Genomic DNA, 25715 nt, shown 5'->3' with positions numbered 1-25715 from the left:
TACAGCTTTTTGACGAAAATATCTTGAGTTTTGTGCATTTTATTTTTTTTCCAAATAAAACTGTAATTTTATTTTTACGGTACATTTTTTGTTCGCTTTCGACGTTTCTCTAGTGATGTTTTTTTTTTCACGTCGATTTTGGATCTAAATAAAACGCCGACGATTATTATAATCGAATTCCATCGGTAGCGCGGCAATACATCGTTAAAGTGCATTGCGCTATTATTATTATTATTATTATTATTTTTTTCCATGGCATTGGAACTAACCGAAACAATCTATACTAATGGTGCACAAAATGAAAAGAAAAAAACTATCCCGCCTTCATGGTATAATATGTACAAAACAGGAATTCTTTTTTCGACCGTCCAAATTACTAGGACTTTTTTTACACACACAAACATATACATACATGTACATAGTATTAATAGTATTATTTTTCGTATTGGACGAACAATCGTCTACGTTATATCGTAGAGAAAATTATTCATTGTCGTAATTTCAAGGTCACAGTGTACGGCATATATATTATATTATTTTATAATATCATTATACATAATAGCACACACTTTCAAAACCACACTCGTAGGATACATTATATAAGCCCTCGATATTGGCTTTGGACATCAAAAGGAAATCGACGTGTCACGTTGACCGCGCTGTAAGAAAACGCGAACTCGTCATTCGGATAACGCATCTATGTAATATTTTATTATACAGTCATATAGAACACAATATATTGACTCGCACAATATAGTATTATAATTTTAATTATAATTTAAGACTTAAAAATTGTTTTACTGTTATTTTGGCTCACATATTAAATGAAAGTTAGATAGTATAGTTTTAAAAGGTTTTAAATATGTGGAACTTTTCACAAATGTATACGTCTGTTTAAAAATGATCTTAAGTATACTTAGGTGTTATTATTATTCTTAAACTCGACAAAAAATACTACCTATCATTTAAAACTAATTATGATAGATATTAGTTGAAAATAAAATTGGACCTTATAACTTATAAGACACTATACCTAATATAAAATTAATAGCTGCTTTTCGAAGTAAAGCATATAATATATGACACTGTGGAAAAGTTTTTATGCTAGGCCCGCGAGTGTTACGCGAATCGAGTATATAATTTATAGTTGGTACCTACTACCGACCTACGTATTTGCAGTGTTCTACTATTTTGCCTAATGCATCTAAATGGGTGATCGTGGATCACGAATTTAGCCGTTTGGACACGTACACCCAGTGTACGTATTATAATAATATTATCGTCGTGCATGCACATCGCGGCAACAAACAGATCGGAATACATGCATACAATATGTATGCATAAAATATATATTTAGGTCAAGACGGACACGCCAGGCCGGATATAAAAGACTTGACATTTAAATCGATGTGACCATCAAGTCGTCAAGTATGCCTAAATACACACATAATATATATATTATATAAACGACGTATATATATATATATAATAGGTATTATTTTTAATATAACATTATATACTACCTATACTTACGTGTAAACAATTATAGTAATGCATAATATAAATACCTCTTTATAATTTATGATTTGACGAACGAATCCGAAAAAAATTAAAAGAAAATGACTATACCTACAACAGAATACGAACTCGGTCGCAGTATACTATATTATTTGCATGTGTGTTTGCCTTCCGGGTGATACACGATTTTTCGTCTTCCGATAAAAAACACATGAGTACTTCCCAATGTCCTAAATAAAATAACCATTATAGTCAATGTTGTAGGCAATCTTAAGTAAGTTGTGGTAAAAATTGGTAAATTAATGATTACTAAACCTGAAAACCTCTATTTGAGTAATAACATTCCATATATGTTATTGATTTAATGTCGCGTATTATTGTATTATGTAATATAGCTGGTCCATAAGTCTATTATATACGTGCGCCGACGCCACCACATAATAATACTATGTCCGATTGTCAGATTGCATAGAACGCGAAAAACGCTGCATGTTCATAATATTTGAAAAATAAAATCTGTATTTATGTTTCACATATGTATATTGCGTAATATTTGATCTGGCGCCACAAAAAGAAGCTATCATTGTGGATAATATAATTTACTTATATTACGTTTTAAAATTTAACAAATTAAATGTACAAATACTATATTATATACTGATATTAATTATCACTTATGATATAGCAATAATTGTTAATCGTAATAATAATGTTTTTGACTTTCAAGTTACTAGATTATAGTACATTTTTAAAGTGATTTTAATAATTTGAATACAAATTGTAAATCAAATATCAAGAATATCAGACATGAAAAATATTGTTGTTTTTTCTCATTAAAAATAAATAAGATGTTGAATCACAAAGTTTTAAGATTATATTTTAGGAATGTAACAAACTTGAAAATAGTAAAATAAACCCTTAGTCTTAACCTAAAAAAATAAAATAAAATATAAATACTAATAATTATTCTAATTTTATTTCTGTCTACATTTGAAAATAAATGTCTTAGATATTATGGTAAAAATAGTAATACGAGTATTATAGTTCTTGTAATTATTATATCGTATAAAACCATATTATTTATCCAACCTATTTTTATGAAATCACATTATAATAGAAAATAATTGAAACTAAATGAACATCCCAATTTCATATTACATATTTGTATACATAGGATAAAGAAAAAGAGATATACAGAAAGCACATTCAAAAGAAAAGTAAAGTTAAACAAAAAATTATTTTAATTCAAAAGAAAAATCTTAAGAATAGAGAAATTTCGCTTTTATTTATACATTTGTTTTTATTTATTGTATACAATTTATACCTTTTCAACTTATAAAACTTTTTATACATACTATGTCATTAATTACTAATTGTAAATATTATATATAATATTGTTCCGTTAGAAATGTAATTTTGAATTTTATGATTTAAACTTAAATTTATAAATCTATATCATGATACATGTGTAATGATTTGTAAAATAATTAAATTTTAATATACTTCCGTGAAATTGTATTTTTATTATATTTTATTCATACGTTTTTCTTTGAAACGATATGTGTTGGGAAACAACAATCAAGACACTCTTATTTGGTACACAAAAGAACCTGAATGTAGCCACGATCTTCGATTTTATTTAATCATGTATATCTGACTATTAATAATTGTATTATTAGGTACATAAAATAAAAAAATTTTAATTTTAAATGATACATTCAGAGCACTTGGTCTCATTGGTTTAAGAAGAGTTTTCTGTTTTTTTTTTTTTCGTTGAATACTGATTTCATTTATTTTTATTATAAACGTGAGAAACTATACAACAAATGACAATTTAAAGACATTAACAGTAATATAAGAATACAACAAGAAAACATCTTATGAAAATGATGCAAAACAAAAAAAAATAATTTATAATGAGGTTTGAAAAGAAATTCTCACGTAAATACATAAAAAAAAGTTCTTCATAATTAACTTAAACAAATATATATATATATATATATATATATATTTAATGCAGATTAAATTACATTTGAATTTGAATTGAAATATTTATAATAAAACTCTGCATTACAAAAGAATTTGGTTTTTTGTTTATTAATAATTTTTTTCGTATACTTATATTATAAAAACTAAGGAATCTCAAACAGGAGTTCTTGAAAAAAAAAATCAAAGTTTGTATGACAGAAGATGAATAAAAAGTTTATAGTTTACTAAAAATGTTAATCTATAAAAATATTTTGACCTGGATTTCAGTTAAGCGTGAGGAATTGTTAAATCGAGTAATATAGCTATGATGAGAAATTGAGGATGATAGATGTTCGTGGCCGATCTATGTTAACACTCGAGTAAATCATATAACAATATAATAATAGTAATATGACAATGGGTCTTTGAAAATTGAAAATAAAATAAGGTTGTCGTAATTTGCGAAGAAAATAAGTAAGAGTTTTCTTATTATTCATATTATTAAACATTAAACATTAAACAATACAATGTATATTATATTTTCCTGCCTTCCTGACATATGAAAATACTTATACAATATTCTTGTACAATTAAAAGAAAATATTTAAGTGATTGGTTGTTAAGACAATATTAATTTAAGACAGTTTCTTTAAATTTAATATGTTATTACTATTATTGGTAAGAAGATAATATTTTATTTTAAATGAAAAATATTTTTGACATAAATCGATGTATCACTCCCTTTAAGAAGTTAGCAATAGTTCAATTTTCACAATATACTAATAACTTGGCTCTCAGTGTTCTACTCATGTTTTTGTTATTATTATTGAAGTTCTCCACGAATTGGTCAAACAATAAACTATTTCGTATATATTATATTATACAATACTCGTATATATCGACATTTATTCTTTGTGCGTATGGTATTATTAACGGGCAATTACTACAATACTAGAATAGTAAAAATATTATGCCAGACAAAAAGACACATATACGTATGCGTAATTATTTGGAGACATAGGTGATTTTCCGCAGCGAAGATTGTTTTTTTTTTCGAACTTCGCGTTAGACTCGTCGTGTGCCGTGTACGGGCCGTTGTTTCCAAGGTCCGTATTAAAAACATTCGCTGAAAATCGTGAACCGTTACACACACAGACATACACACACTCACAGAGCGCGTTCCCCTTCACTCGTAAATTATTATTTACTGATTTCGTGTTACAAAGTTACGAATGTAGGTCGGCTCAAACAAAGAAGAAAATAATATAATGATATTTTAACTAAATATTTATATATAAATATACACAAAATACACATGCAAAACTTTGGTGTCATCGAAATGCAACGTGCAGTGAGAAGGTACCTCCATAGTCGTATGAGTGATTTATATTATTTGGAGGGAAAATCATGGAATAATCGTAACAGCGCCGCGTGTATTTCATAATAATAATAATATTGTAATTTAAAGATAATTTTCATTTTTATTTAAGTTAAACATCATGTAGAATCAAGTACTGGAAAGTCAAAACGGATTTAGACAAAACGCGCGCACCTAATTTATTCAAAAAATTTAAATAACCGTGCAAGTTCTAAAAAGCGTAACATAAAAATATATTATGTAGACACAGAAAACAAAACGTAGGTCAACTAACAAATAACATAGTATACATGTTTTATTTTATTTTATTTTTAATACTTTTAGTGTTAAAAAAATTAAATGAAAATCGGTATTAGCGGATATGGACGAAATAAAATAAGTTTTCACCGCAATCGTGTATGTCTGATATACCTATAATCCAACATGATTTTATAAACTTTTAATGTTAGTCGTTAGGTGTTATATAATTATATACCATTTAATTCAATAATTAATATTTATAAAATGCATACTAATAGTATAACCATTATCGACTAATGATTTGTCATATTTATTGACTGCTAATATTCATTATTTGACCCCAACTACTGATTATATTAAACAATTTAAATTAAAAAAAAAAAAAATATTAACAACAAAATTAAATCCTGCTATGTCCTATGATATTATTTATTCATAAACTATTTTGGAGATTTTCAGTTAAAAATCAATAAAATAAATAAATATATATAAATGTTAATTTTTTTAAACTGAATTCTAATTTGGCGAAAATTCACATAAAATACGGTTTATTATTTTAATCATTTTGTCTTTAGCACTGTTAGTATTCATTATGTTGAATAATTTATAACATTACATTGTATGCCATTTGTAACAACGCGCTGGCCGTGGCGTCAGCGATGGCGGAAGAAGTGGAAACTTTATTATTATGTTCACGCAATTCGCATTTATCTACAGACGTATTTCTATAGGAAAGCTGCAATTGCTGCAAAAGTGGTGTCGTGTCTTACGATTTTTTTACCCGTTATGAATGGCATTGAAAGGATCATAGTTAAAAGCGGTTGATTTACCCGACAATGCTTGTAAGATAACCGATAGTTAGTTGTATGAGTATCTATATATGTTCTTCCTTTTGAGTACATGTTTAATAGATTTTCGTAAAACAATCACAAACACTTCGATTCTGCTGATTAATTGGTTACCCAAAACAATTTAATCTTATTATTCAAATGATATATCATAACATTCATAACATAGACATATGGCCTAATATTAAGATCTACCAGTAAAAAAAACCACGAATGCCGTACCAAAAAAGACTTTACTAAATTAATGGTATTATGACGACTCTGTCTTCAAACGTTTTGATTCCCCACTCCTCTAATGTGTCTTACAGACGATATCGGTCCACTTTAAGCTCGGTAATCTATAGATATACTGCAGATTAGTGGATTCATTTCGACCAATCAGTTATTTGTTGATTATTGAAAAAAAAAATATTGATATTGACCCGGTCTAGTAAATATTTTGCGATCAGGCAAAAAAAAAAAAATCTAAGACGGGGTCAAAAAATCCGCTTTTGCCCTATGCAATATACTATAATGTTTATGTGTAATACGTATTTAAGTAGTAATTAGCACTTTTTCTAACATTCCAAAAACTGGAAGTTTCTGAAGAAAATTACAATATTTAATTGTTCTTATGTTTGAATATTTATAGTTTAAGGTTTATTATAGGTTGATGATACCAAAAACAAAAATATATTACATACGACATATAATTATACAAAAATAATTCAACTTATATACTTAAATGACAGTTTTCAGACGTCAGTATAAAAACTAGATTTTAATTTATGTAAAATAAAATAGAGTTTCTCCAGCTATAAAAGGTATTATCGTGTTTGTATAAATTATTTTATTTTATTTTTTTTTAAATATATTCCCATTGGCTCTAAAAATATTTCCGAAATTTGTATTGTTCCTGTGACTGTTCCTTATGGAATATTCTTAGTGGCATATTACTCAAGTATATAAGTATATATTGTTACAGTCGCCGTTATTTTTGCCACGAATCGAACGATTTTCAGCTTCGCCGGTCGCCGGACGACTTTCTATACGTATAACATTACGTTTGATGCAAAACTTCGACGGAACTCGATGTTTGAATAATAATTACAATCGGCTGGATCTCGTGTACCGGAATCACGTCGATTACATTATAATATAATATTCCGTTGTCATACTGTAGGTGGTGGTGGTGGTGGTGGTGGTAGTAACTTGGAGGTTTTCACCAAGTTTGGACTGAGGACATAGTAATACAAGCTATACGCGCGATATTTTATAATAGCAAATAAAATATAAATATGGATAGTTTAATATACATGGTATAATATGCATACTTACAGATGGTAAAAAAAAAAAAAAACTCGAGATTGATAACCGTTGCAATTTCACTGTACCATAATAATATTATGAGCATTAACGCGTTTTAATTAAAACCATTTATGAGAAACCGGTCGACTGTAATTATTATTACATTGCTGTTCACGTAGTAGTAATAATAAAAATAATAATAGTAATGATACACGCAAGTACCGTATAGTAAAAACGGTTTTCTGTTCTTTCTTTTTTTCTGAAATCTTTGCAAACACCACGGTATCTTAACTCACAAATACGATTTTCGATGTTGTTATAAAATTATCGAGGAAATAACAAAAAAAAAAAAATTATATATATATAATTCTTATAATCACAACTAAAGACGTAATCCACCGCTATGAGAATTATATTTTCCGATTTTATTTCAGAGTGCATTATAAACCATTGTAATTTGTAAAAATATTCTTGATAATATGATTTGTGTCGTACAAACCTGTATTTCAAAACCAGTAGTCGGATGTGTACTATGGATTAATCACTTGTTACTAATAATTATAATGACAAGAATAAGCCTATGTACTTTGTATGATTACAAGATTATCTACTATTTAAAATTAATATTAGATATATGACACGTGTTAAGCTAGTAAAATGTTCACTCGTTTGACTCGTTGATGGATATAATGTAAATATGTAATGTGAATGAATAAAATGATATTTACCGTGCAAGATGGTGTTATTGTAAATTAGAACTTATATCTAGTATCTATTATTTACCTATAATATGGTATTATTGTACTACATAAAGAGCACATATGAATCGAAATCCGTTTGTTCGAAAAGCGTTCTAAAATAATAATTGGACACTTCGTTTTAGCTGCAGTGCGCCATGCTTTTAGCCATTAGATTTATTTTTTATTTTTACGGAGTTAGCGCCAACTAACTTTTCCCCGACTGCGATATCAGAATGAATCATGTAATCATGACACTCGTATACAATAATATAGAGCCGCATAATATATTGTCAAACTCAACAACTATACCAACTAAACGCGTTATCGTAACAGCAATAATAATATTAAGTATACGCAATAATAATAATGGTCAAAATTATAGTTATTATTATGACCACAAAGGCGCCAACTGCTGCAATATTGTCGACCGAGGTTGAATAACGACATATAGATATATTACATTGTATTATTATTATTTTAATCAGAAATTTTACTATAAAAACGTATACATATCTTGTACAAAAAAAAATACAAATAAATAAAAAAACAAATGTATAAATATTTCATAGTAAAAATTAAATTCATGCACTAACGTTTAAAAGTTGGTTGAACGAATTATAATGATTTATAAGTTATAACAAATTTTGCTAGAAAATTCTTACAAACTATTACATACATAAATATTTTATGTTGAAAATATGATATATTATACAATTTTTATGTATAAATACATTTGATCATAATTGTTTGTAAAATATAACGTGTTTACATTTAATTTTTAAAACTACAAAAAAAAAAAAAAAAAAACATAATGGAAATAATTAATTTTAAAATGTGTTATTTATAATTGAGTAATCAATCAGTTATGTATAGGAGCTATAGGAACGTAGATTTTAGATTTTTTATAATAAATGTGATTACGTAATTCTTAAAAAAAAAAATTTAGTTTTATAAACAATTTCTATGAAATAAATTTAACTCTAATTAACCTAAAACAAGAATGTATTCATCAAATATATGTAATTATAATAATTTATAACTAGAAAATTTATAATATTTATAATGCGATAAAAATTATTTTTAACTATTGGGGTGAATACACAAGTGAAGATTTATTATTTATTTCTGTAGAATAAGAAATGGACACAATAGGTATAGATATTATTATAACATCATTATTATTCTACCAGAAACCTCATTTCATCAGTGTAAACTAATATAACCGTTAATGATAATCAAACGATGCTAACAACCGCATTATTTTATTTTATTTTTTTAATATTATTAATTTTGCTGAGATTGGAACATCATACATTCGCATATTATTTTATTATACCGAACTCATTGAGTGCAGTAATAACGTAGTGCGCTTAATTGCCAAAACGGACTTTATGCATATTATTATCTTTATTATTTTATTGTGTTAGTAATTTTCTAATTCCGTTTACTATTACTCAAGACTGTTATTTCTGTTGTGTGTCAGAGTGTATACAATTCATGTAGATTAAATATATATATATATATATATATATATATATATATGTATTTACGTATTTTGGACAACAATAAAAATGGTACGTATGTATATGTATACGCATTAATGTTATATTTGTAAAATATATCAGACCTATATTCTGTAAGGTAGTTAAAATTTTAAACTCCTGGCTATTAAATTTAAATTTCAAACTTAAAATGAAAGTTTTATCTATATTCATTCACAATGATAACGATTTAATGTAATTTTGTTTTGGTTTTTTGAAACTTTTAATCACTATTATACATTATATAATAACAATGCTATAAACAAATAGTGTATTATAGATATAGTAATCATTAGGAATATACTTGCAAATTAACCTTTCTGTAAAAACTTTAAGCTTTTCGTAATGGGTGCAGACTGCTTAGAATAATTATTTATTTTCCAAATATCCTTCAACTGTTTAGGCTCTTTGCATATAGACTACTAGTCAGGCCTTTGAGACATACAATTTTAAAATTTTTCGAAAAATATGAAATGCATATTGCAAGATACAATATTTGATTTATTTTATTATGTATTATTTATACCTCATATTATATATAGGTTTATATATATATGTATATTATAATATAATTACATCTTTGAATAATAATAGTTATAATTAAAATTATTATGATAAATAAAAATAATATTATTTTATTTAGTTTTAAAGTTTTTTTTTTTTTGTGATAAAATACCTTATACCACAGTGTGCATTTCATAATTATTTTTAATTTTAAAATTATATTTTTAAAGGTTTTAACTTAACTGCTGTTGGTTTAAATATAATTTACATAGTTAAAGGGTCAAAAAGTTGTAGGCTGTTTACGGGAAAAATGAATAACTTGAAACGGACGGTCCCTTTGCAAAGAGTCCAGGATTTTCGTGAGAAAACTTATTTCTCAAATGACCTAAGAAATTTAGGTGTATACTAGAAAAACGGTTAGTTTTGTGCTTGTAAAAATTCAAGTATATTATTCGTATTAGATTAGATAAATGTATTATTATACTTATACTCATTAAAAGCATCTTAATGCGGACTAAAGTGTGGATTTCATGTTAAAAAATGTTGTTATTAAAGTATTCAACAGTTAGGTTGGTTTGTACAACGTACAATTGTCTAATAATATAAACTGTTTCATAACTTAAAAAGGAGCTGCAGTGGTTACTTATTGCCTTTTTCTAGTACTGCACTAGAGATTGACTGAAGTTTAATAACACTACCTATACCTATACATACGGGTTAACCTGCTGTACTCCATCATAGACCGGTTAGGATTTATCAAGTATTAAAATATAATAATGTTAGGAGAGTTAAGTTGTCGTTTAGGAAAATTAGCATAGTTTATATTATTATAGCATGGAAATTAAAAAAAAAAAAAATGGCACAATAATTTTGATTATTACACAAAAGTATTATTATTAGTCTTTACTCATTATCAATGCCAAGGTTAGATTGTTGTTTAACGCTTACCGTTCCGCTATCTATTCTATTATAATATTATGTTGCTATAATACTTTCTGTTTGACGGCAATCGAATAGGTACGTTTCGTTTACAGATTCGCGGCGTCATTTTAATAACCGTATTATTATAATATATTAAAGTACCATTATATGTATACCTATATATTATTTTTAACTAATATACGACATTAACACTGAACGTAATAATCAATGATAATAATATAATGGATAAAATTTGAGTTGGTAGTATTTTTTCCTTTCCATTAATTTGAAAGTTATTTTATTCCAAAATTTGATATTCATTATACAGTATACACTTTACTATGCAATATGAATATAATAATGAGATGTATATTTGAATATACTGTGAATTCGCACAGATAAGTAAAATGTAAATATCATAGTATCAAGTATAATACATATGTAATTTATGCTCATAGTATTAAGTGACTTCTAGCTAGTATAATATCTAGTACTAAAAATATTTTTTCAAAGCACTCAATTTATGATAATTTGAAATCAAGTTTTTTAACTAAATTATTTTTTTAGGATAAACATAACTCTATAGTACTATTATAGTAATGTGATACTATATAATAGATAAAAATCAGCAAATTTTAGAGTTATATATTAACCATATAAAGTTAATTTGTATATAATAATAGATAATTCAAAACATTAAAATACATATTAAACTGCAGCTGCCGTCCCAGTTATGTACAAGAGTGTTATACCTCATGTGATACTTTTTTACATGTGTTAGCAAATTTTTCGGGTACAAGTCGAAATCAAGTCGCACCAAGTTCATTATAATTGCAACGTAATGATACAAAAAAATCTGGTGCAAACGTACACGTGAAGGAGGTATCAGAAAAATTATCCATATCGTTTGCGTAGAAATATAACTCTACACTCGTACACTACTTTACCTATTATAGGCAAGTATATTATTGTTTTCTATCGGATTGCAAGGAAACCGGTCTTGATACCAGCTGTAAAAGCAGTCGTTCTACGGGCAAAGGAGAACATAACAGTATATTATTTTGTTGTTTTTCTCGTAAATAAATAATAATAATAAAAAAAATTATGAAGAATAATGGAAAGTCTCGGCGGTATCGCGTGCGTAGAGAAACCAGACTCATACTACTGCCGAGTGCTGCGCTATCGTCCTGCTTGTAGATGATGATAATAATATAATATATGTATTTGCGTTGCCCTACGATTCCACGCGCGTTCATAACAGGCTCGCCGGAAGCGGTTATTCAATAGACTGGAATCATTTTATTTTTTCTATATAATATATCCGTTACAAGACATCGATCGCAGTGGTTAGTGGAACCGGCATATATGCTCGGTTATCGTGGTCATTTTACTAAGATTCCGAAAAAATAAAAAAAATAAAATAAAAAACAAAAACGATTCATTATTCTTAATTGTACAGGAAGAACTAAAGAAGACACCGTACGTTCTTACGAAATAAATTGGCAGTTAATATTACAAGATGACTAGTTAAACTGCTTGTCTAAATGTCACCAAGTGTGTCCAAGGAAGTAAAAAAAAAAAAACCGAACAATATCATAATAATACTATTATAAGAGAGAAATTCAAAGATAGCATAGTAATTATCTTCCGTTTATTTCATATGCAAAACGCGTTATACAACGCTTATTTTAGTACATTATATATAACACCTCAACTACTCTTAGGAAGACATATCATTTTAAGTAATTATTAAACTATTTTACTCGATTTTCGATTATAATTTTTATATGGCAGGTACCTACTGCGATTATTTTGGGGGATGTGTGCTACAGTACTAGGATAGTGATCCTTCTCATTTTTTTGCAACTGTGACCTACAGTACACCAATAAATATGTATGAAAACTATTACTATTTCTATCGACATTAAAACTACTGTGTAGTACAAAATTATAATTTTATTAGGCTTATTTTTAATATCTATATAATTATGTCATGGTTTATGACAGACTACTGTCATGCAAACTTCTAATTGATAATGTGGAGGAACCTGCTAATACTTAGATTTTAAATTTGACTACCTAACAATTCTACAGTGTCCCTGGTTTAGTATCAATTTCTTAGAAATAATTAGCAACGTTAACTGGTTTAAACAGTTAATGTACATATGTATATTATTAATGGATTTAAATTAACTTTTCTTTTTGCTGAGAGGTAACTATTCTACATTCAATTTATATTTTAATCTATTATTATAAAAGTCCAAGGCTTCTTATACTTCATTATACTCTTAAACTAATTTTATAAAATGAAATTTTAAAAAGTTAACTAATAACCTATACATTTTTTTTGTATACTATGATAAAACTTAATTTAAACGAGACATTTTTATATTATAGCACATGTGTGAATAAGTTTAATCAGATTTACGGGAACGTTATAACCGATGACTTTAAAACTACTTATTTTTAGTGTATATATAATATAATATGTAATATCATGTATTGTAATAAATTATAAATAAGTTATATGGATTTTGAGTGATAAATGATAATAATACGTAAAGATTATTAAACATCAGTCCGGACAATATCAAAAACAAAATTATTAAAATATACATTCCTATTGATTTCTCTAATCAAGAATAAAGATTACCCACGGATGGTTATGTTATTCAGTTTTATTAGAATAATATTGAATTAAATTGCCATGATCAGAGGATTTTTTGTGCGTTTGAGCTTGATTGGCTCTAGTAATCAGGACAAGTTTCAATGTGTAGACTATGCTTAAAGTTGAGTGTTACCCGTAACGTAGCAATATATGTATGTATGTTTGTATAATACATACACTGATGATTCATCAAGTATGTTCATTTCTCACCCCTCCTTTTTAATAATTTTACAAAAATATCTGAAAATTCAAAACCTGAATTCAAATTCAAAATCTGGTTTTTACATTTTAATTATACTTAAAGATAAATACTAATATTAAATATATCGTACTTTAAAAATAATTACAGAGACTTTTTATACTATTGGTATGCATATGATGATAGTGTGATACAAACTAGTATTTGTTAAACAAAATCATTCATATATACTTTAAATTCTTTAGTACATGATTTAAAAAAAAAAAAAAATTTAATACTAAGGTCTCAATCAAAATTTGTAACAAAACATTCCCGACTTTATTGAAAAGTATATACTAAGGATAAAGACCATATTATATTACATTATATTTTATGTAAACGTATATAACATTTAATATATTATTATATATTATTTATGAAAAAAATAAGTAAGAGATTCAATGAACCATGAATTTTTTATACTACAGATTGTTTTCTTTTTAATTGATATATTAAAATGTATCTATTGTATTTAAATAAATTGTACATATAAGATATAACCATAGCCCAACGCTTGAGTTAGTATCATGGCTATTATAATATCCTTTGGTAGGTGAAAAAAGTTTAATAAGTCAGAAACTACTCGTTTGAGTTAAAATTTGAATTAGCACATCTCAATTACAAAAAAAAAAAAAAAAAATGAAATATCTATTGAGTTATTTAAAGTTTAATTTACGTGTAATTCTTGTTTGAAAACGACAATTTATATTATAAAAAACACTCCTTGAATAATACAAAAAAATAAAAATATGGTTTACAAGTATATTTAAAAATTTCAAAAAATAAATTTTAAATAACTAAATATTGTTTAAGAAAAAGAAATGGGATGAGTTGGCTTAGTGAATCACTCTGTATAGACATTTTATATATAATCTACACGACACTAAAACAGTCGATACGATCTGACGGTGAAGACGTAGTTTATTCCACGCGGTCATCGGGGTATAAAATTATCGTGACGACAGCTATTTACGTTGAAAATATATACCTATAGTGTTGTAATTGTGTGCAATTTTCGTCCAACGCCAACACACCGTGAAACGATTCCGCGTAAAGACGTGTTGTACGCATCATATAATGATGATAATATAATAATAATAATAATAATAATAATAATAATAATTTAATAAATCAATTGCAGAATCTTCCCGTTTTCTTCTCTTGTCGCAATAATAATAGACATATATATGCATCTAGTGAACAAAATCATGGGACGGAAAAAACTAAGAAGGAAAACCGTCATTGTAACCGCAATAGTATAATACTATAATGTACGTGTAAATATAATATATATATATAAATATATAATCATCTATTTTCTACATAGATGTGATACTTTGAAAAATAATAATACGTACAGTAATGATACTCGGTGATTGTAAAATGCACTCAAAATACAGATTAACCCAAAATCACTCATGTAAATTGTGCCCGAGTTTTTGTCAAGTGTAAAAAGGTGACATGTAAACTGCACCCGGGTAAAATTTTAAAAATAAATTTTTGCAAAATTATTTTTCACGTATACTTCATTCCTTACAACCATATAATATGAATAATTTAAATAAAATTAAGAATATAAAAAAAAAAAAAATATATGATTATAAATATAACAAATATTGCAAATAATAACAAATTGTTGTTATAGGTATATTCATGAATTGGAGTTTGACCACTATTATATTTATTGATTAAATTTTGTAACTTTTCACGATTTTTTTTTGTTTTAAAATGCAATAGTTATTCGATAACGTGTTGGTGTTTCTAGACGAAAATAAAATTTCTGAGATATAGTTGATTAAGTGCACAATCATAGAGATTTTAATAAGTCAAAAGTTTTGTATATTTTACAAACGAGGCACAGCTTAAGTTGTTAAGCACAGTTTATAATACACTTTTTTAACATAAATAAAAGTTCAGGCGCAGTTTACATTATACCTTTTTAACATAGATAACATTTCGAGCATAGCTTACAATAAAAAAGGTCATTAGGGCGCAGTTTACGACTATGCTCATAATACTAGTAATAGTTTATTTTCAATAGCTTAATTGGTATTCCTACAATATGTTATTAGCTTTTTATATATAAGTATATAATTGGAATAGTTCGCATTAATCATATTTTTTTAGACACTAGATTTTTAATATTATTATATTATATATGCATAAATAACGCCAACCACGTAAAATACATTTTGATATTTGGAAACTGTATTATACATGATGAGCACACGTGCACGAGTCTTTATTTTTTGCTAATTAAATTACCATTCTATTGTTTAAATTTTTTTTCAAATTTATGTTATATAATATTACATTAAAAAATATCCCTGGGAGTTTGTTTTCATCAACATTTTTTTATGAAACACGTATGATATAACGCGCGTTGTATACGCACATTGTTTTAGTTTAAATTACTATTACTTACTGTATAATATTATATTGTACGTATCAATACGGTATTGTGTAGTCACTATTATAGGCATATGTTGAAAACTACGTATGTAATACAAAATTAACAAATATAATATTGTTAGTTAGGTTTCATTTTTTTATAGGGCATTGTCTCTACGAATGTCTGGCGTAAAGTTAAAACCCATTCGTATGAACAAAATAACGAAAATCGATGTTTACACTCTCGTTTCGTGCAAAACATGACCTAGTGCACCTAATTACAAGATCGTGATTTATATTTCGTTTCATCATAGTCCAACTGGGCGCCATAACCTATTTCTTTTGTGTACCTCTATAAAATACAAAGATCTCAACACAAATACAGTATTATTCATTTAGTAGGTATGAAATTTGTTTTCTATTTATTTAGAGCATTGTATTATCAACATGGTAATTTTTATTTTCCTATCTATTATTTTAGAAATTTAATTTGTAAAAACACTATTTTAGCTATACAAAACTATAAACGACAAATCCTTATTTCACACAAATAAACAGTATAGCAAACAACGAACTCGAATGTTAATCTGATAAAATTATTAACGGGACAATTTTTCCGACACTTGTAGAAAGTATAATGGAATATGATGTGACAAAAATCTTCTTAATCAACATTTCGAGACGGCTATTTAAGGCCAATTTATGTTATAATATAAAATATATTAGATACGGCAAATTTTGAGGCATTTATATATAATATTACTTTATACTTTTTATCGGTTAACCAACACGATTTGGATGATGAAAAATAGTGCGAACATTTCACGGCTAACAACAGTTGCAGAATTAAATCTTAATATGGGCCGCATATTTAATACACGCTTTCATCATTTGAATATATAAGTTTAAATATATTATATAAATATATTAATAATTGTCGTGGTTTGTGCGATTGTTGAAAAATGTATACAAATCGTTTTTATGGTAAATCGAATGAGCACCTATTATTAGACGTCGATAAGCAATATATTGTACGTATACTACATACACATCATTTAGATCACAAAAGTTTATTATAACAACTCCGTGTTAAAAAATAGGTAATTAAGTAGTGAAGTAATATAATATTAAAATATTAAATAGATATAACACTAACTTAAGTATAAATTATTATGCATCATAGAAGATAATAAGTAAAACATATTGTTTAGATATACAATAAGTTTTTCATCGTTTATCTGTAATTTTAGTGATTTTATTATTCCAGATACAAAATAATAATAAAGTAGAAAAGAAAGAAAAAACCTTAAGTAACCCAAATCTACTTAAACAAAACTTTTCACACGAGCGAAGGTCATGGACATCGGCATGTATAATATCTATTGGATTAAAAAAAAAAAATTAATCTACTACGTTTTATATTGTTATAGATTATTTATTATTCAGTTTTTATTAATTAAATGAAGAAACTTTGAGTATATAATAATCAATATCTTGTCATTGATATTTACTATACATGTAGTACCTAAGTTCTATGTCGACTGTAATTATAAAACTTTGCATAATACATTGTATATTAGTCTATATATAGAAAAATATTTTTACCTGGCAACATATTCATTATAAATAAAATCTTAAATGGTTTATAAGAATCCTCAGAGTATATAAAAACAGAGGTAATACTAAAACCGATATTTTCGCCAGAATATTACTGTAACTTTTATAAATACACTATTCATGCATGAAAAGAAATCAGTTATCTTATGTAATATTCTTTGTTGCCACCTCTTCATACGGTTTCGTTACTATTGTTAGAATACATTTTTATTTCGAAGACCTGGATTTATTGAGCACAGAGAAACATAAAACATTTTTTAATCATTATTATTTTATTATTTACTATGGAGATAACTAATTGAAGACTTTTAACAAACACATAGTTCTTAATAACCACTGTCTCCGCAATTTAAATCTAATATTTAGTTATCAATAGTTAGGACCAACACAATTTAATAGTAATGAATAATCGTAATAATGATGCATTAGTTACACATAATAATTTATAATTTGACATTTAAAAGGCTGTTTGTTGTTCCAAATCTTACTTTTCTGAAGAACCAAGAAAAAGTTTAAGCATATTTAAAGCTTTAAATTATTATAAGTAATTTAGTTCTAATGATAGAATTGAAAATGTTTGTTCATTGACAAATTAAATATTTACTTTTAGAAATAATGCAAGGTTTCGAATGATTTAAGGTTAAAATATTTCTTTATAAAATTATCTTCAAATCGTGCTGGTTATAACTACATTTTGAGCTACTTGTCCAGATTAATGTTAAAACAATTATTACAAATATTTTATAGGAATCCCTAAAATAAGTGTTAAGTGACATATACTTTGACTCATAGTGTAAACTAATTATTGATATCATAAGATTGATACAGCTTAATTTGTTGTTTATACCCTAATTTAATATTTTAGTTATAAATTGATTGCACTTAATTTATACAATTTGAATAATATGTATAATCTGCCAAAAAATAGTCGTACCTATTCAAATATTTCACGAAATTAATGCATTTGAATTTCGTCTAAAAATCGCTAAATAGTTATGCCATTTATATTAAATTTATTCTAATTATCTTTAATAATATCATTGATTTTAGAATATACATTTTATATCAAAGAAAATCAATGATAGTATGATAGTAATATTATCTCTCTATTAACTTACAATTTATATTTTAATGTAACTAATTAATTATTTTTCCTTTGCAACCGAACAAACTTAGAAGATAAAAATAATTGTGTGTATGCCATTGGAAATTAGATACAGTATTTTACTGTGCAAAGAATAAGTAACATACACGTAAAAGCATTACATTACGTATATTATTATAAATATTTTCTTATAAGTTATAAGTACAAATTATACTTCAAGCAGTCATGGTGAAAATGTTTTATTTAACTCACGTTTGTTTTTCTTTGATTGAATTTGACATGGAATTGCTAATTGATATAAAAATTAATTATTTTTAATAACAATCATGTCACTGAATAACATATCCTGTCTTATAATATCTGTGCGAGCTTAACTGAAGTTACTTCACCTGATGTGTAATTAATCATCTTTTAATAATAAATCTCTATTAAATAGCAATCGCTCATTTTAAGAAAATGCATCGTAAAAACTCATATTTTAAATAATAGGTATTTTATTATTTATATGTTATTTAGTTTTTAAGGTTTGATGATTAGTAAATAATATTGTAAAATATAATAACTAAGTTTCAAAATACTTCACAGTAAATTAATATGACAACATTATAATATGGCCTACACTTATTTTGTCAAACGTTTGTACTGTATCATTTAAGTAATATAACCTACTATTAAGTTGTATATTGCACATTCACAGCATACGAAATATTTTTACTATCACAAAAACATCTTCAATATTAATATAACGTGGGCTTTGGAACAATACGCGCAAGTCAACCTATGCGACTATATTATAATATTAAAATGATTCGATGATGTCGGCGCGAAAATTGACGGTCAAACACAACACGCGTATCGGCCTCGAAAATTAGATCACAGATATACTTCAGGCGATCGTTACTAATATTATATTAATATCGAAAGGCTGCAGGTGCTCCATGTATCCATACACACACACACATATTATAATTTATAACAAATAACAATGATAACATAATATATTATGCACGCATAGTTAAAACACCATGTATTACAACAATAATATATGGGGTTACAAAAATCGATACTGCCCTCCAAGTATTATTATTTATTGTTGTTGTTGGTTAGTTCACTGTTGCGTAATTTGTGAGGGTACATGCAGAGTCGATGTATAATGTTATTGTATACGACCGCTACAAATGTAAATATTTAGATACTTTAATATATACGTATTATGGCATTGTGAATTATTGTGATACGAAAACATAAAATACGACATCATCAACGTTGATGGGTCGTCGTCTTCGCAATTGACTCGATTGTACATCAATCGTTTGTGCGTTTCCTTTGACAAAGTTAAGTTTTAGCACGGCGCCCTATCGATTGTAAAACTCGGTCTAATGACGTGTGCGTGTATTGATAGTATTTTAATATATAGCTATATATACTATTATAATATGTTAAGTGAATTATATTATACTTCTTTGCGTGTACTTACTATAAAACCGTTGTATGTATATAAATACACCACTGCACGTCAGACTTTCGACGGGAGCATGATTAACGATATGTAGGCAATACTGCACGGAAATTCGGAAATACACGCGGACCGCGTTCACTGTAATAATCGAATAATTTATAAAAATAACTATAAAACTAAACAAAAAACGATTGTAAATAACCTATTATATTATTATAAAATTATATTGTATATTATTATGATATCAACGGTTACAATAACAATAACAGAGGCAACAGCGTTTACAGTGCTTTTACACCTGATCTACATCGTCTACTAACGGGTTACCACGGGTACGCACGCACAAGCACACCGTCTCTCGTAAATGCGAACACTCGGTCGGTGTACGGTTACGGTGGGAGTGGAAAACCCACCCGACCACGAACGTGGTTACGGTCGTTATCACACAGTGTATCGTCTAGCGCCATCTGCGAGGCACATTCGACGGACGCGGCGCGTGTCCGGTGTTCCGGTGGTCCACAGCAGTCGAGTGAAGATGGCGACACCGGAAATGACGATGGTGGTGGCTATGGATATGAAACGGTGAACGTCCGTTACTGGTGTTGTGTGTGAACAAAAGAACGTTGCGGCTTTTTTACCCTTAAACGTGCTTGGTGCGATCACTAATTTATGCTGGATAATATTACTAATGTTAATATTTCGATTATTTCAAACCACGTGACTAATAGACAGTCTAATCGAACGTTTTAGTCACTTCCCAAGTAATTACCTCTTAAGTACAATCAGATTGACTGTTAAATAATTTTATTTTTTGGTAACTATTAGTAATCACAAATTAATCTTGTATGTTGTTGATGTAATCCAACCACAACTTATTCTCGAACACGAAAAGATTTCAAGAACGTATTATTGCCAACGGGGTTGTGGTGAAATATAATTATATTATGCTAGTTCCTAGACAAAGATAGATATAACGGACAACAAAGCTACGTCGTAAACAACTTAAGATGTAGAAAAGGGGTCAAGTAATTTTTAACGTTTTTTAAAAGAATTATTTTGAATGTTTAAAATTATTAAACGAGTATACCGTTTTCTTTGGTATTCCTTCCGTCCTTCGTGTTATAATTTATGAACCTTTTAATACACACCATATAGTTGTAATAGTTGTAACGTAGATCCTTTGTTAGAAGAACGATAAAATTGTTTACAGAAACTCCACGAAAAAAAAAAGAAAAATTATGTTAAATTGAAGCGGTTTTTCAATGTTATATTTTTAATAATATTTATACACTAATATTGTCCTAGTAATACGTATATGTATTTCAATAATAGTTCAGGAAAAAAAAATATGTAGGTAATAATAATAATGATTGTTTGATCATCAGTCTGTAATTTAAAATTAACGAAAGCATTACCACCTCGGACGACGAGTTAATCACTGATGCCTGATTTCGTACAATTTTATTGTGTATGTGCGATGATAAGACGCATTGAGTGCCGGACACAATGCGTTGCGTACCTACCATGCTGAGGAATTTGTTTGTCGTAAATATTTGTAAATGTTAACGGTAAACAACACCATAGTTTGTCGATCTATTTGCGATACATTCGTGTCGCGTAAACATTAATTTGTACATTATTATCACTCAACAATATTTGTGCGCGCCCTAGCCCTTAAAGTGTCATGTACTCTTATAATAGACTTGAAATATAATATTATGTACTTTATAATTTATAAATATGAATAAAAGTCATAGAAACTTACACGTTAATGTATATTAAACCAAATTCGCTCGATAAATTGTTTATGGTCGTTTCACGTTGAAACTATACACAAAATAGTATTCAGCCATCGATCATCGTTTATCATTTTACGAGCCACTAAGTTTGCCACAATTTGTCTTTTACAATACTTGACTGTTAAAATCTAATAAAGGTTTCTTTTTTTCTTATTACATAAACTTATACAAATATTCAAGTTTACCTATATCTGCCCATCATTTAGATATACTTTTTCAACATAACAGCTATCTTTTAAATATGTTTAAGATATACTTTTTAGTGAGCATGTTGTTTCAAGATAATATTATATTTAATTAACTAAGATCACTTATATCCCTTTTAATATTTCAAACTGATTAATTAACAAAGATTAATCATTAAATTTGGTCATACACAATGAATAATAATTTGTCTTATAAGATAAGTTAGTATTATAAGTTTGTTTTTTAACTTTATGGCTCAATGGTGCAACAATAATTATTATAATGTAAAAAACATCAACGTGAATATAGCAAAACAGTATTCATGCAGTATGTTTAATATTTTTTATTCTATTTCAGTAGGTGTAGCTATAATGATTTCAGATGAAAAATACGGTATTTTTAAAACTCGTCACACCTATTTATAATAATATTGAAATTTAATAATCTCGTACATACAGTTTGTTTTTAATGGCATTTTATGTGTACATTGTTTTCGAAGGTTTTTCTTTGTCTACTCAATCCTTGTGATGCCTTTGTATGGATTCAAATTTTTCAAAATAACATCACAGAAATATTGTACGTGAATTTCAATATTATGTGAGTTATACTGTTAATCAACTTTACAAGAGTAAACCATTCCATATCTCAAGTATAACCTGTTAAAAAATAAAAAAGTTCAATAACAGTAGGTATAACAAAATAAACGACTTTGTCTGAATCGATCTTTCAAATTTCACAAAACAATTTGATCTGTTTAAATTGTGTTTATAAGCAAAACATATTTGGTCCAAAGTATTTTTGGCTGAGTATAAAAGTATTATATTTAGTGCAATGGAAGGGAAGAACAGCTTTAGTGATTTTAGAGTGAACCTTATCAAGCATCTCCCTTTTTGACTATCGACTTATCTTTAACGTATTACTTTAAGAACCTTTCAACACAATAATTTATTTACAATTTTCGATTAGTCAGAAATAAAATTTGTTACATAACCAGTGATGAGTGATGACAGTGAGAATTTCTCAGTTATTTTTAAAATCTTATATATTTTATCTCATAAAATTAATTAAAATATGCCAAACACGCCAAATGGATAAACTTTTATTGAAATTTAATCTAATACAAAATAAAAAAAAACAAACAAAACTCATTTTATGAAATTCGGTTTTAACCATACAGTAGATGTTATTAGTTTATTATAGTTAATTTTTCTATAAATAAGTATAATTGTGGTTATCATTTGCGCTCTCTGTAAAATATTATATACACTATTATAGTATATTTATTTTGTTATATTATACACTTATAACTGGTATTATAACTTGAAGCATTATGTAATTCTGAGTTCCAATTACTTAAACATTTATAGAGATTAGTAAATCTGAATGTTTTAAATGTAAATATGCTAAATAAACTAAAATACTTTACTTGAACTTGGACATAAGGCATTAATAATTTCAAATACGACTCATTATATTATCTGCTTTAATTATAATATGTACAACACACGTTTGTAAATCTTTATATTGTTGTCTTGTGTGATATATATATATATATATCATTCTGATTTTTTTGTTTTATTAAATCTTGTGTACCTATATTTTTTTCCTGATTTAGATTCTTTTAAGATAAATTAAACAAAATAGTACCATTATTGAACGTATACCTAATAATGTGCCGATATAAATCGTATTTTAATTTTCTGTTAAATAATTAAAATATATTAATTGATAACATTTAAATTATAAACATGCTTCATTGATGTTTTGTATGTGAATTAGTATTTATGAAAACATATACTAAAAAATAAATGAAGAGAGTTGATAAAACATTTAAATTAAATTCCTTATTAATTTAGTAAAATAATTATTTTAATAATACAAATTAAGAACGCGTAATTAACAATAATTGTAGAGTGTAAAATTATAATTGTATTTTGTTTAAAAAATTACTTTGTAAATATTTATTGATGCTAATTTAAAACTATAAGTTTTATGAACATAATAAACATTTTAAATATGATTATATTATATTATTATTGATATGATAACGTTACAACAGATATAAAATAACTTAATATTGTATATTACTTAACTATTTTATTTTTTATTTTTTTTTATAGTAAAATATGTAATGGGTAATAATAACTATTAAGTTGAATTTTAATTAAAACAAAAAATATTATTATATCATTTAAATATTAATATAATATTATTATTTAAATAAATATTTATTAGTTTTTTAGGTTTATATTTTATAAGGTAGTAAAGAATTTCAATAAGATACTAAAATTAAAAAAAAACATTAAGATAAACTGTATTATATTTTTACAATACATTTGAATTTGGTATTAATTGTATTACCTTAAGAATGATTTTTTAAATTTTAATCATAAAATATAAAAATGTTTCTTTGGTAATATTAATTTTTCGTTATCATGATTGTGATGGGTTACTTACTATATCTCACTATATGTTTATAGCAAACAATATAATATTACAGTAGTCTAATTTATTCAATTTTTTTAATTTTTATAAATATACTTTTGTTTATGATTATTATTAGCTAAAGCTAATGTATACAGCAAGTTTTAAAAATTAATCCAGTCGTTAGCAATTTAAAATTGAGTAATACGAATGCATGTAATGTCATGACACAAGATATCTAGGACTTACATAAATTACACAAATAACAATTAATATTATTTTAATTATCTGTTATTAAATCATAATATTTAACAAATTTTTCATCATATTGTTTTTATCAAAAACAATTTTAACTTCGTTTATTTATTTATATTAACTTAAATTTTTTAAGTAAAAAATATTATTTGTCAACAACTACTTTACAACTTAGAGTTATAACATTAATGTAATGCAATTTACTTTAAATGAGTAATTAATTAGTTCTTGAAATTTTAATGAACTGAATTTGCAGTATAATATCTCGCATCATTTTTGTCCACTTAAACTTTAAATTATTATAGATAAATAACATGTTTAAAGATTTATTTTTATGAACCAAAATTATCGAAAAAAATATTCAATTTATATATATGCAATTTAAATTGTAAGCTTTTATTCAAAAGTATTTTTATTATTATTGCTATTTGTTGATAAAATTATTAATGTTTATTATTTATCTCGAATATAGGCACAATATAATATTGTATACAGATAGTATATAAATATACTATATTTAATTATTAATGTACATTAATAATAATTAATAAATAATGTTATATTGTAAGTAAGAATATATACTTAAAAACAAAATTATGCAGTTATAAAAAATAGATAGTTATACTGT

General features: G+C 26.2%; 1 protein-coding gene across 2 annotated transcripts in view; it reads right to left on the bottom strand.

The window, feature by feature from the left end:
- LOC112601871 overlaps nt 1–20725 on the bottom strand; it is a 28252-nt gene extending 7527 nt beyond the window's left edge. The window contains exon 1 of one of the 2 annotated variants that reach the window (XM_025349726.1): nt 20442–20725. The gene's annotated coding sequence lies outside the window, so the exon portion shown is untranslated. Of the gene's footprint in view, nt 1–1629; nt 1711–20441 lie in introns of those variants that run through there. The other variant, XM_025349727.1, reaches the window with a different exon arrangement.
- Between the last annotated feature and the right edge of the window lie 4990 nt (nt 20726–25715).

Source organism: Melanaphis sacchari, unplaced genomic scaffold, assembly GCF_002803265.2.
Source record: "Melanaphis sacchari strain LSU unplaced genomic scaffold, SCAv2.0 Contig7_pilon_pilon, whole genome shotgun sequence".
In the NCBI taxonomy this organism is placed as follows: Eukaryota; Metazoa; Arthropoda; class Insecta; order Hemiptera; family Aphididae; genus Melanaphis; species Melanaphis sacchari.
This window is presented reverse-complemented; position numbering and strand designations above follow the sequence as displayed.